We start from the raw sequence: 13,243 nt of genomic DNA on the forward strand, positions 1-13,243 counted from the left end.
GTCCCACCAGTCTGTGCTTGTTTCCCGGGCCCAAAATTGGCATTCAATGGCTAGAACCTGCCCCATTACCAGCATGGCCTCCAAAGCGCAGGGGCCCGCAGTTTGAGAGAATTCTGTGTCCATGTCCTCATCACTCTCGTCGCCGTAGCTGCCGCCTCCTCACCTGGCTTTGCAGGTCCTGGTTCAGCATAGACTGCACGAGAACGCGCGAGGTGTTTACAATGTTCATGACTGCTGTCTTGAGCTGAGCAGGGTCCGTGCTTGCCGTGGTATGGCGTCTGCACAGTTCATCCAGGAAAAAAGGCGCAAAATGGTTGTCTGCCGCTGCTTTCACGGAGGGAGGGGAGAGGCTGTACCCAGAACTACCAGCGACAATGATCCCAGCCATCAAGCACTGGGATCTCAACCCAGAATTCCAATGGGCGGGGGAGACTGCGGGAACTATGGGATAGCTACCCACAGTGCAATGCTCCGGAAATTGACGCTAGCCTCGGTACATGGACGGACACCACCGAATTAATGTGCTTAGTGTGGCCGCGTGCACTCGACTTTATACAATCTGTTTCCAAAAATCGGTTTCTGTAAAATCGGAATAATCCCATAGTGTAGACATACCCTTAAGGTATTTTAGCTGTCTTGTTGCAGCTGCCCTTTGCTTGGATGAGATGAACCCCTGGGGCTGAGAGCTAGAGGAGGGGGCTGAGTGTTAGTATTGTAATCCAGTGAGATTTAGATTTGCTTTATTTGTATCTTTTCAAAGAATGTGACAAGTAACCAGAGCCTGGGCTGAATTAAAATAGAACCATCACCTCAGTCCTTTCACAACCATTAGTTGTGCTGATCAAACATCACAGCCTGGGACTTGCGGCTCAGGTCTGTGCTGCAGTTGCCTTCATTCACCAGCTCCTCCTAAGTCTGTCCTATAACACCCTGCCTGGCATCTGGCGCCTCTTTGGGGGCTTAGTTCAGTTTTGGAAGGTAAAAGTCACCTTAAGACTTTGGAAGAAAAAGTGGAACTACTGCTTGGTGGGAAGGGGCGATTAATTGGCTGAGATCCTGTAGCGTGTTGCTGGGCAAGTCCTTATGGGCTCCATGGTGCCACCTGGCTTCCACTGAGGAACGTGTTACATGCCTTAAGTACAGCTTTTTATTTACATTATGGTGGAGCGGCATAAACGGGACAACCCAGGTAATTACAGACCTGTCAACCTGACATCGCTCCCGGGCAAAATAATGGAGCAGTGGATACAGGACACAATTAATTAAGAGTTATAGGAGGGTAATAGGCATTAATTATTTTTTTCCTTTGCATCGTTAAGTAACAGTAACTCAAAATACATGGCTTTGGGCCCCACTGCAAGGAACATAGGGACTGCCAGACTGGATTACACCCAAGGGCTCACTGTCCAGTCTCCTGCCTCCGAGTCTCCAGGACCAGGTACTTCAGAGGAAGGTGTCAGACCCCCTCAACAGATGTGGGATGATCTGCCCCCACTTTAGGTTTAATCCTGGACTCTACTAGTTAGAGATCAGTCTGATCCCTCAAGCAAGAGGTTTAATATCCCTGCCAAAAAAACTATGGTCATTAATGATAGCAAGCCTGGGTATTCATGGTGTCCATAGAAACATCCAATCCCTTTTGGAATCTCGTTAAGTTCTTGGTGTTAATGACTTCCTGTGGCAAAGTGCTCCAAAGTCTGATTACACCTGACATGAAAATGTATTTCCTGTCAGCAGTTTGGAATTTGCCGCCTTTTAACTTCATTGAATGTCCCTGCGTTGTTATGGCTCAGAGATAGCACGCTACCCATCCACCTTCTCTAAGCCAATCATTATTTTAGAGACTTTTAGCACGTCCTTTTTTTAAACTATCTCCTCTCTAAGGCCGGGTCTACAATTTAAATTGAGATCGACAAAGCTATGTTGTTAGGACGTGAACTAGTCACACTCCTGCGCATCGTAGCAATGCCAACCTGATCCCCAGAATTCTTCCACTGACCTACCTGCCACCTCTCAGCAAGATGCATTAACTACATCAATGGAAGAGCCCTTCCATCGCTGTAGGAAGCATCTAGACTGGCACTACAGCAGCATAGGGAAGGCCCCATAGCTTTGTCCATGTTGCACCCATAAGACAGACATGCCCTAAACTAACAATGCCCATCTTTTCAATCTCTCTCCAGAGGAGACTCTTCCCAGACCCTTGAACATTCCTATCACCCTTCTCTGAACCCCCTCTAGTGCTGCAATATCCTTTTGGAGATGGGGTGACCAGAGTTGGACACTCCAGGTGAGGCTGCACCATGGATTTATATAACATATTTTCAGTGTTCTTCTCCATCCCATTCCTTATGCTTCCCAACATCATCTTTGCTTTTCTGACCGCAGCCACTCACTGAGCATAATCAGCTGTCCATAATCACAGAACCATAGGGTTAGAAGGGACCATAAAGATCATCCAGTCTAACCCCCTGCCAAGGTTCAGAATTTGTTGTGTCTAAACCATCCAAGACAGGTGGCTACCCAGCCTCCTTTTGACAACCTCTAGTGAAGGAGCTTCCACAACCTCCCTGGGCGTCTGTTCCATTGTCCTACTGTTCTTACAGGTAGGAAGTTTTTCTTGAGATTTAATCTAAATCTGCTACGCTGCAGTTTGAATCCTGTAAGGTGGGAGTAGTTTTACTGTTTCCCTCCAATGTCTGTAACTTTACATCTAGCAACATTGAATTTTATCTGCCATTGTGTTGCCCATTCACCCAGCTTGTAGAAGTCTCTCTGAAGTGCCTCACAGTCCTCTATGGTCCTGACTAACTGAAATAACTTTGTGTCATCTGCAAATGTTGCTACCTCACCTCTTTTGCGGATCAATAAATATATAAGACAACACAAGACCCACTATGGAACCTTGATGGCTCTACCATTCACCCTTTGCCATGATAAAAATTGACCATTTAATCCTACTCTGCTTTCAGGCCAGATTTTGATCCATGACAATACTTTGCCCCTCAACCTGTGACCACTTAGCTTCTTTAGTAGTCTCTTGTGAGGGACCTTGCCACAGGCCTTTTGGAAATCTAAATAAATTATGTCAAGCTGGTTCTCCTTTATACACTACTTTATTGACACGTTCTAAGAATTCTGAAGATTAGTGAAATACGAGTTTCCTTTGCAAAAATCTCTGCTGGTTAGACCCTATCAGATCTTCCAGATGTGTTGTATTAATAATTATGAATAAAATGACAACCAGTTTGCCAGGCACAGCTGTAAAGTTCACAGCTCTGCAGTTCCCTGCATCACCCCTAGAGTCTTTTTTAAATATAGCTAGAACATTTGGTACCTTCCATTCCTCTGGAACAATGGCTGGTTTTAATGAAAGATTACAAAGTTTTGTTAGCTGTTCAGCTACTTCATACCTGAGCTCTTTCAGAACTGGGCCTGGTGCCTTGTTATTCCGATGAGCAGTTTGCTTCCACACCTCTCCTTGTGTCACCTCAGTCCCCGAAAAGACCTCTCCTTGGTTTCCAGAAAAGACCCCCACGTGTGGCCCCTGGACTCAGTTGTATTCCTTTGGATTAAGTGTGGGGGAGAACTTTACAGGCCATATTCAGCCCTGTGCTATATTAGTGACGGGAAGTCTGCATCAAGGCAAAGTATCCAAGCAAATCTCTCTTCCAGGGGACTTGCAGCTGGCCAGTGCAGTCCAAACGTGGTCAGTAGTGGCCAGGGAAGATGCCCAGTTGATGACTACATATCCCAGAGGTAGCCTCCATTGGCAGGTCGGCTGTAATGCCCTGGGCTTGCTTTCAGCTTGCAGAGAGAGAAGTGTCTCATCCATTTGCAGCCTGGATAAAGATGACAGGAGCATGTCCTGGTGCCAAGGCAGATGTCACAGTGAGGACACCTAGGGTCCTAAATTAACGCTGGGAATTCCAAAACGAGTCACTTGAAAGACTGACTTGGTAACATCAACACTAACTTCACAGGCCTGGGAAGAGAACAGAAGACAGAGGAGATGCAGATTAACAAATCCTTCTTTATTACTACTATTTCCTTTGGGATAGCCCCTAGGAGCCCTAGTCAAGGACCAGGACCCCACTGAGATGCACACTGTACAAACACAGAACGAAAAGTGGCCCCTGCCCCAAGGAGCTGTCATTGTAAGGAACAGCACCACACTTCTAACTTCTGGTACCAAAGTACCTGTGACTAAAAGGGTCACAGCAGAGGTGCCCTGCCAGGAGCATGAATAACTTGAGAATTGTGGATTCTCAGAATGTTAGGGTAGCTTCTGCAGTGACAGCCCATTTGGATCGATGGCCTCAATTTTAAACAGATGTGCTAGGGACACATCAGCTGGAATGTCCTTTCAGCCACAAGAGAGAAGTTTTAGCTGCTGCGGGACAAAATGTTAAGAGTGATGTACTACAGTGACACAGCACAAATGCAAGAAAGATGCTAAGTGACTATGATTTACTGGACCTAATGGGGATTGCTTAGATGTTGCACTTCCCTTGCCTTCCACTCACTGATTCCCAGCTGTATCGACACCTATCAAGCTGCACATCTGATCTAAAAAATATTCCACCTTCTTGTTGGAGGCTCTAAAACATTACTGGGCTGTTTAAACACAAACACACACACACCAGGATTCCATAGCAACCCCTGTGAAACTGTTTCCTCACCCTCCTATGGTCACGGTGTGCACAGGAGAGTTACGCTATCCACACAGGAGTCATGCAGCATCCTCCCTACCTTGCTTTCTTTCAGGTGCAACCGAATAGTGCAATGCAGCCATAGCCATATCCCTATCACCACTGCTGCGGTCAGCAAAGTAATGCAACAGCAAGTCCCCACTGGGTGTCAGCATTACACCACATTCTAGCCCACTAGTGATCATAACCCCCCCCCCCCCCATCTCTTTACTAAGATGAATAGCTGTAATCATTTTTATCTCTCCTCCTACGAAAGCTGTTCCATACCCTTGATCATCTCTGTTGCCTTCTCTGAAGCTTTTCCAGCTATTAGAACTGGACACGGTATTCAACACATGGGTGCACCATGGATTTATAAAGTGGCATGATATTGTGTCTTATTTTGAAGCATCCAAAATAGAACTCCCAGTTAAATCAATCATAGAAAAGGAATTTCTTTGTCCCAAGCTCTGTATAAGAAGAGAGTACTGGGAAGTCAAGTCAGAAGTGGATCAAGTGATCACATTTGTAATGCATGTATTCCTTTCTGTATGGGGCTGCATTAATCTTTGATTATTTAATCTGATTAAATAAAGTCCAAATGAACCAGTTATCTGACATCTCACATCAGTAAATCTGAACACACAACACTATGATAACAATGCCTAGTGGCCTTACAATCTAGGATAGTTTAATGTCTTCGCTAATCATTGAGAGAAGTAGCCCACAGGGTAGGAGGTTCCTGCGGAGCCTTGAAAAAAGTCCTACTGTCAACAAGCTGGAGGAGGCCTAATTCTGTGGTAAATTGCTGGGCATTTCCTCGGGATTATGGGGGAAATGCCACATGCATTAAGTATTGATTTTATTGGAGCAGGGAGACGATTAAAGATTTTTCTCTCTTTCTACAGTACAGCAATCAAATAAAAAACTGTAAACTGCATCCGGTCCCTGTTGCTGCCGCCCCATTCTGTGCCCCTTGGTCCCAGTTTTACTCCCTTCTTCCTAACTCCCTTGGATTAGTCTGAAGGATGAGCTCATGGGCAATACTAAGCCCACAGTTACCCGGCAGAAGGAGCTCACCTGGGATGACTGGTGGGGCACTGCAAGGTTTCTGTAACCCTGGCTCCACTCACAGGATCTATAGCGGGGCCAGCACAGCCCACCGGCCATATTGAAGGTTTACTCCTTATTTCCTCTCCAAATCGTTTTTCTTGCTGGTAAGGTACTAAAGTAATGGAGCAAATAACGTGTGGGTGTTTCTACTGACCTGCCCTCAGCCTTCTGCTGCAGTGTAGGTCAAGTATATTAATAGTGACTTAGCCACAGGCCAATGTGCAAAATATAAAAATACACATAAATACAGATTAAAGAGAACATAAACTGATTAAACCATACTGAATCACCCCTACTGTAGCACAGTGGTTCGCAAACTTTTGTACTGGTGACCCCTTTCACACAGCAAGCCTTTGAGTGTGTGCCCCCACCCCTTAAAAATTAAAAACACTTTAAAATATGTTTAACATCATTCTAACAGGGCAGCCACTAGGATTATACATTATCGTCAATTCCTAACAAATGTTCTACGAGAGGCTGTTGCAATGTTGAGTCTCCACGAGGTGTCAGCATTGCACAGCATTACATTGCACCTCCTTCATCAAGAACAGAATTATCTTGTTTGACACAACTTCATTTTAGGGAGTTCAATGGACTTTACAAACACTAATGGATTATTCCTGCTCTGCACTGAGCAGGGCAAACATAGAAATCATAGAATATAGGGTAGGAAGGGACCTCAGGAGGTATCTAGCCCAACCCCCTGCTCAAAGCAGGACCAATCCCCAGACAGATTTTTACCCCAGTTCCCTAAATGGCCCCCTCAAGGATCCCTGAGGGTGAAATTAAGGTAGAAGTAATAACCAACAGCCAGCTGTGATAACAGAAGCACAACTGGGACTAGAACCTGGCATCCTGACTCCATGCTCTGCTTGAGCCACTGTACAATTATTCCTCTCAAAACAGGGCATAAAATGTGCTCTAACCATTAGCTCCCACTCCTCTTCCAGACCTGGGAAGAGAACCCCACAGCCCCCTCTCTCACTCCTGAAAACCAACCCACTTTTAATCTCCTGAAGTGAAACAGTAACTCTACCACAGCAACATACAGCCCAGAAATGACTTTAGTACAAGTCAAACTTAAATGTTGCTCTCCAAATCCAGATTGGTCCTTTGTCCCTCCCCTTCCCCAGGTGAAGAGGGTGAGATAAATACTGCTCCTTCCTGCTTAGCCCCACATGTCATCCCAAAAGAAATTAAATTTCAAAGTGATTCCCTCCCCCACAAAGATTCAGTGCTGTGGGAAAAAGAGGATTCAGTAGGGACGTCTTTGCCATACTAAGAAGCAGGACAGAGAAAGAGGTACAGCTCCAGATGTCCTCCCCGCTTCAAAAAACCAAACCAAATCCCACACTCCATGTTTTTAAACACCTCCTGCTTTCTTTACATCTTTGCGATGTGGACACAGCTTCCGTTAAAATTAAAGGAAGAGGAGTGCACAACAGGGCTGTTATCTCAGTTGGGTCATCTAGGCACTACTGCATACAGATAATTATGTATTTAAATCCCCTAGGTTGCTTTGAAAATCTCAGCTCAGGCCCCTCCTCTTGGCTAATACACTGGCAACTGAACGGGGCCTGGATCTCCAGAGCCAACAGCATGAGCTGCTACAATTTAAGCTAAAAATCAACTTGTGGCTGTAACAGCCTCACATAGCCTCCTGATTGGCCCAGATGGTGACACTTGGCACACACTCACTAGGGCCGGTTTGTTTACCTGCCGCGTCCACAGGTTCAGGCTCCCACTGGCTGCGGTTCGCCGTCCTAGGCCAATGGGGGCGGTGGGAAGTGGCGCAGGCTGAGGGATGTGCTGGCCGCTGCTTTCCGCCACCTTCATTGGCCTGGAGCAGCAAACCGCGGCCAGTGGGAGCCGTGATCAGCTGAACCTGTGGACGCATCAGATAAACAAACTGGCCCGGCCCGCCACGTGCTTACCCTGGCGAGCCACGTGCCAAAGGTTGCCGATCCCTCCCTCGGGTGTTACACATGCAGGTTTTATGGACTCGGTGCTGGTCTGCCCACTGTGTTAACTGAAGGGAACTGCCTGTGGTTTACGTCACTAGCTCTGATGCCTCTTTGTCCATGGTCCTGCTACTCTGGCAGAGGCCAAGAGGGTAGGGGAGTGTCTGCTGGTGGAATAGGGTTGCCATTGGTTGGAGGTATTCCTGGAAGTTTAATCACATGACGATCTTTAATTAATGATTAATCTTTAATTCCTGGAGATCTGGCAACCCTATGGTGGAAGGGCAGATAAGATGGTGGTTGTTTGTGAAAAGGCTGCAAGCTCTGTGCTGTGAATTTTTCTACTCGCCAGAGGGCAGCACGGAATCCATACCACCAACCCACCCACCCACAAAGAGAACCAGCAGCTATAGTGTCCTCTTGTGAGGATTTCACTTCAATTTAAAAAAAATAAAATTAAGTTTCTAGTCCCTGTGGATACAAAGCACTTGAAAATAAGACCTATTTCCTCCCTAAAGGCTCAGAAACCAAACAGCCAAGAACACTCTTAGCTGAATTCAATTTTCATTTATTTTTTTATAATTTTGACAGAATACGGAGGTTTATATTTAAGCTTCTATATTTTTATCAATTTAAATTTTCACAGTTGCATGAAATTATGGGGTTTAAGCGTTTATTTTTATCAATTTAAATGTTCAGTTATGGGAAATTCAGGGGGGAGGTCAGACAATTGTTTAAGGCCAGTAGACATTGATCGACATTCAGACGGTTAAAACACAAACTGTGAACACCACATGTCCAAATGTACAAAGTCAATAGCCTTAAATCAAACACCAGTAAGTTCTCTGGCAGCATTTTTCTTACTGTGCCTCTCTGTAAATATCAATGATCATTGCTGGAAATAGTTTCTCAGTTTGCTTGTACAGAGAACCTGACACACACTGATAAAAATCAAATCCTTCCAAGCCCACTCGTAGAAGGAGAAAGCTCGAGGGGGAAGTAGCGCCCCCCCCCCTCCATTAAAGCACAGGGCTATGTCTACATAAGGCTCAATTTAATAGGGTCAGTTTTGGGTTAACACTCTCCCGCCCCGCACATGGTTTAATTCCAAGCCCGGATCTCTCCCCGCCTGGTGGTTTTTCCCCAAAAGAGGCGGGGTCGGGGGTGTCTACATCAGGGGGAAGCACAGACAACGCCCCCCCCCCCCCCGCCCCCTGACGCTGGGGGTGGCTCCTCCCCAGCTGCTGCAGCACTGTCAGTGCGAACCAGCCCTAGCCCGGCAGGGGGCGCAGAGCCCGCACAGGAGACAGCGCAGCAGAAGCGCCGCCAGTCCCCAGCTAGTTCGGTCCGTGCGCTCCGCCCCCTACAGGCGGGTATTAGTTACTGTCCGTACCGAGCTCTCAGCAGCCCGCACCCCAGGGCCGGGCACCCCCCGCTCTGCCGCAGCGCTTTCAAATTCCAACCTTTTCATTTGCAGCCCCCGAGCCGCCAGAAACCCCTTGGAAATCTCAGCCCCAGTCTGCGACCCACAGCCCCCTCCCGTGTGTCTCCCCCCCCCCCAGCGCCCTACACCTCCCCCAGGCCCCATTTCCCCTACACCCCAGGACGGGTCTCTGCCAGTGCCGGCCCCCCATCCCCTTCCCTCCCCCCCCCCCCGGGTGTCTCTGGGTCTCCCCAATTCCCCCGCCCTCAATTCCCCCCGCCCCCGGGTGTCGCTGGGGCGGGGTCTCGCCCCTCAGACCCGCGCGCCCCTTTTCCCAGACACTCACCGGGGCGGCAGAGCAGGAAACGCTGAACCGCACACGGACGCGCCACCAAAAAGCATAAAGGACCAGAAAGTCCGTTTCGCTATGAACAGTCCACCAGGGAGGCACCCCGCGCAGTCGCAGAGCAAAGAGGAGGTTGTTGAGCAGACGCAGCGGGCGTGGTGCCAGGACACTGTGGCACCATGTGACTCCGATTCCGGGAGGGATAAAAACAGGCAGGGAGCCAGTTCCCGGCACTGCCTGACCTCAGCCCATTGCACAGGGCTCAGGAAAGGGAGGCCGGGGGCTAACCAAGCAGGGCCACGCAGAGGATTCAGGGGGCCTGGGGCAAAGCAATTTCAGGGGCCCCTGCCATAAAAATGTTGCAGTATTATAGAACACTATATCCTCGTGGGGGCCCTGCGGGGCCTGGGGCAAATGGCCCCACTTGCTCTCCCAGGTGGCCCTGTAACCGAGTGCTTTTGGGAGCTGAGCCTCAGCCGGCTTGTTTGTGAGTTACACAAATGCCTCCCCAAGAGTCTGTACCTGCCCTGTGCTCTGATCTGCCCACAGCTGCTCTGGGTGTTTCTTGTGCTGCTTCCCACAACCACATCTAACTTCTCCAGGCTGGCCTGGCACACAATGTTCTACCTGTGACATTACACTGTGTGTCGGCTTTCCTGACCCACACAACTTCTACCCCCAAGGAGCGGGGCTGGCTCTGTCCGCAGGAGAGCACTTCTGCTAACAAACCACTGTTCATACCAGTGCTTGCTTGTCCTTGGCAAAACTTTTGTCTTGTGGGCAGGGCCAGTGCTTCCATTTGGGCACCAGGATTTGGGGGGGTGGCATTTTGCTGCCCTCAGTGGCAATTCGGCGGCGCGGAGGTCCTTCCGCGCTCTGGGTCCTTGGTGGCAATTCTGCAGCGGGTCCTTAACTCGCTCCGGGACCCGCAGCCGAAGTGCCCCGAAGACCAGGAGTGCGCAAGGACCCCCCCACCGCAGAATTGCCGCCAATGACCGGCAGCGCGGAAGGACCCCTGCCTAGGGTGCCAAAAACCCTGGCTCCTGCTTGTGGGGGTGTTTTTTTAACACCTGTGAAAGACAAAAGTTGTAACTTCCAATTGCCAGTGCAGACATAGCCGGTGTGAACAGCACTGCTGACAAAGCTAACCTCGCTCGGTGGGGATAGAAGTTTTTTTGTGGGCAGGAGAGCCGACAAACAGCGGCTACACTGTCGCTGCGTGACTTTTAATGGCATGGCTGTAGTGATGAAGCCATGTTGCTAAAAGCTGTGGAGCGTAGACAGAGCCTGAGTTACTGCAGCTTTGTGGTGGACGCTCTTCCTTCAGCTTAGACCTGGCTTATATGCTTGTGTCAGTAACTGTACAGCTCTCCCCTGGTGGGCCTAGTTACACCAGTACAAAGACCTTTTATAGCGGTGTAACTGCATCCAGACATGGGGGGTTGTATGGTTTTAGCTATACCAGGGTAGCTAAAGCGTTCCATTTTTGTGTGTAGACAAGCCCTGAGGAAGTGGTAGTGGGGGTGCAGAAACTGAGGGGAGCAGAGCCGGCACAAGAAGCCTGAGCAATTGCTACGTTTCCTCCTATTGTCAACCAAGGATATTCTGTTGCTCATTCTGCTTCCTTCAAAGCAGAGTGCCGAGCTCACATGCCATGGACTGTATTCTCCAGGTCATTAAGTCCAGCCCGGCAGCCTGTAGGTGCCACTTGATTCAATCCTTGTAGCAGAGTTTGGGGCAGCCAACATTCCTACTGCCTTTTTCAAATTTGCTGAACAGAACTCTCCTAGGCAGTCGATTGTTTTCCACACTGTTACATAGGGCATGGCTGACCCAGGTCATTCACCTCCGCACTAGCATGGCTTCCATGCTTGGCATGGCTGCCAGCCATAGCACTTCATTGGTGGTGATTTTGTCAGCCCATTTGATTCTCATTCTGCTGCACAAGTGGTGTTATAATATATGGAGATATCCCTGTCTCATAGAGCTGGAAGGGACCCTGAAAGGTCATCAAGTCCAGCCCCCTGCCTTCACTAGCAGGAAGGACCAAGTACTGATTTTGCCCCAGATCCCTAAGTGGCCCCCTCAAGGATTGAACTTACAACCCTGGGTTTAGCAGGCCAATGCTCAAACCACTGAGCTATCCCTCCCCCTGCTGTCGATTGTCACAGGCAGTTAAGTTTTTGGATTTGGCGACGATAGCTGGGCCGGTCTCTAATGGGTGTAGAAGAAAAGGGAGCAGAGCAGCTCTGTAAACATGGTGGTTTTTGGATACTTTGACACCCACCCCCTGTCCTTACCATAGGCTTTTTTGTAGACTTTTGCTTCTTATTATGAATAGTAATGATGATAATGATAATAATAATATCAGGAGGAGGGATGCAGTAGGGATGCTAAGAAAAAAGTCCCTTATTTTTTAAATACTCTGTTGGCAAAGCAGAGTAATGGGCAGTTCTCTTTAATCTGAGACAATTGTTGTATGAAGAGAGCTACTTTGTACTGTGCCTTGTACTAAAGTAATAAACAGGAGGACCCTGACAGCTGGGATCAGACAACAAAGCACTGACTTCCATTGGGGTCAGCGTGACACGCCTGGTGCTGAAAAGCAGCTGTTGGAACCAGAGCAGGCCAAACTGGATGAGTCAAATGTGGGTCACAGAGGCCTGAATCTCTCCCCTCTCCCTCCAATCCCAATCTCCCACCTCTGCCTCCTGGGTGGCTCCAGGGCTGGTCACTTTCTCCAACTGCCTTCTCCAAATCTCTCACTCAGGCCCTATGTCAGGGAGCCACAGGGCCTGAGCTACACCCCAGCTTTTGTACAGTCTCTTGCACAAACCCTGTCAGCGGGCCAGGCCCCTGGGGTCTCACTCTCCCTTCACTGGGGGCTCAGCGAGAACTTGGGTAGGGGAGAAGCTCCTCCATTGGGGAGGTTCAGAGGATCGGGGGGGGGGGGCTTCTGCACTGATGGTGTTCAGGGGGGATCCGGGTGTCCTACACACTCTGCTTTGGGGGCCTCCCCAACTTCATCCTCTCCCCCCTCTCCCCAGCATGGAGCCCCAAGTGAATGGCTCTGCGCTGGGCTGGGCACTGCCGGGTGCTCTGTGCCCCAGAGGTGGGGCAGGGTTCGCTCTCTGCAGTGAGAGATGAGCTGTGGTGGTCAGTGATCACACTGGCCCAGGTCCTCAGAGGTATTTAGGCACCTAACACCCCCATTTTGGAAGTGAGGCACCTAAATACCTAAGGGATCTGGGCCTCGGGGCTTATGGTGTTTGCAAGAGCCAAGCTTTATTCTGGGTCTGAGGCCTGGCCATGCGGAGCCACCAGAGCTGCCCAGTGCCCTGCCCAGATTCTCTGCCTGGGAAGCTCAGCCCTTAAAGGTGTAGTCCTCAATCCCACAGGAGGAAAGGGGAGAGAGAGATCTCTGCTCCACAGCTCTGTGCCAGTGACTGTGAACAGTGCCAGTGACTCAGTAATTGCAATGAGGCTCTGACATTTTCCCCTGCTCTGGGCACCGTGCCAGTGATGTTGCTTGTGAAGTATTTTTTCTCCTCAACTGCAGGAAGCCAAAGCAGCTTGGTACTAACCCTCCTGGGAGTGAGTCCTTCCTGTGCTGCTCACTCTGCAGTCACCCCACGTGCAGCTCATTTACCGCTGGGTTATTATCACTTCACTGTTCCTGGGGGCATGAGAGGGGAACCCAAGCTGGGTG

General features: G+C 49.3%; 1 protein-coding gene across 1 annotated transcript in view; it reads right to left on the reverse strand.

Annotated features, from left to right (window-relative positions):
* LOC123345647 (C-type lectin domain family 2 member D-like) overlaps positions 1 to 13,243 on the reverse strand; it is a 175,630-nt gene that overhangs the window by 24,260 nt on the left and 138,127 nt on the right. The window lies entirely within an intron of this gene.

This window comes from Mauremys mutica, chromosome 12 (genome assembly GCF_020497125.1).
Source record: "Mauremys mutica isolate MM-2020 ecotype Southern chromosome 12, ASM2049712v1, whole genome shotgun sequence".
NCBI classification, from domain to species: Eukaryota; Metazoa; Chordata; order Testudines; family Geoemydidae; genus Mauremys; species Mauremys mutica.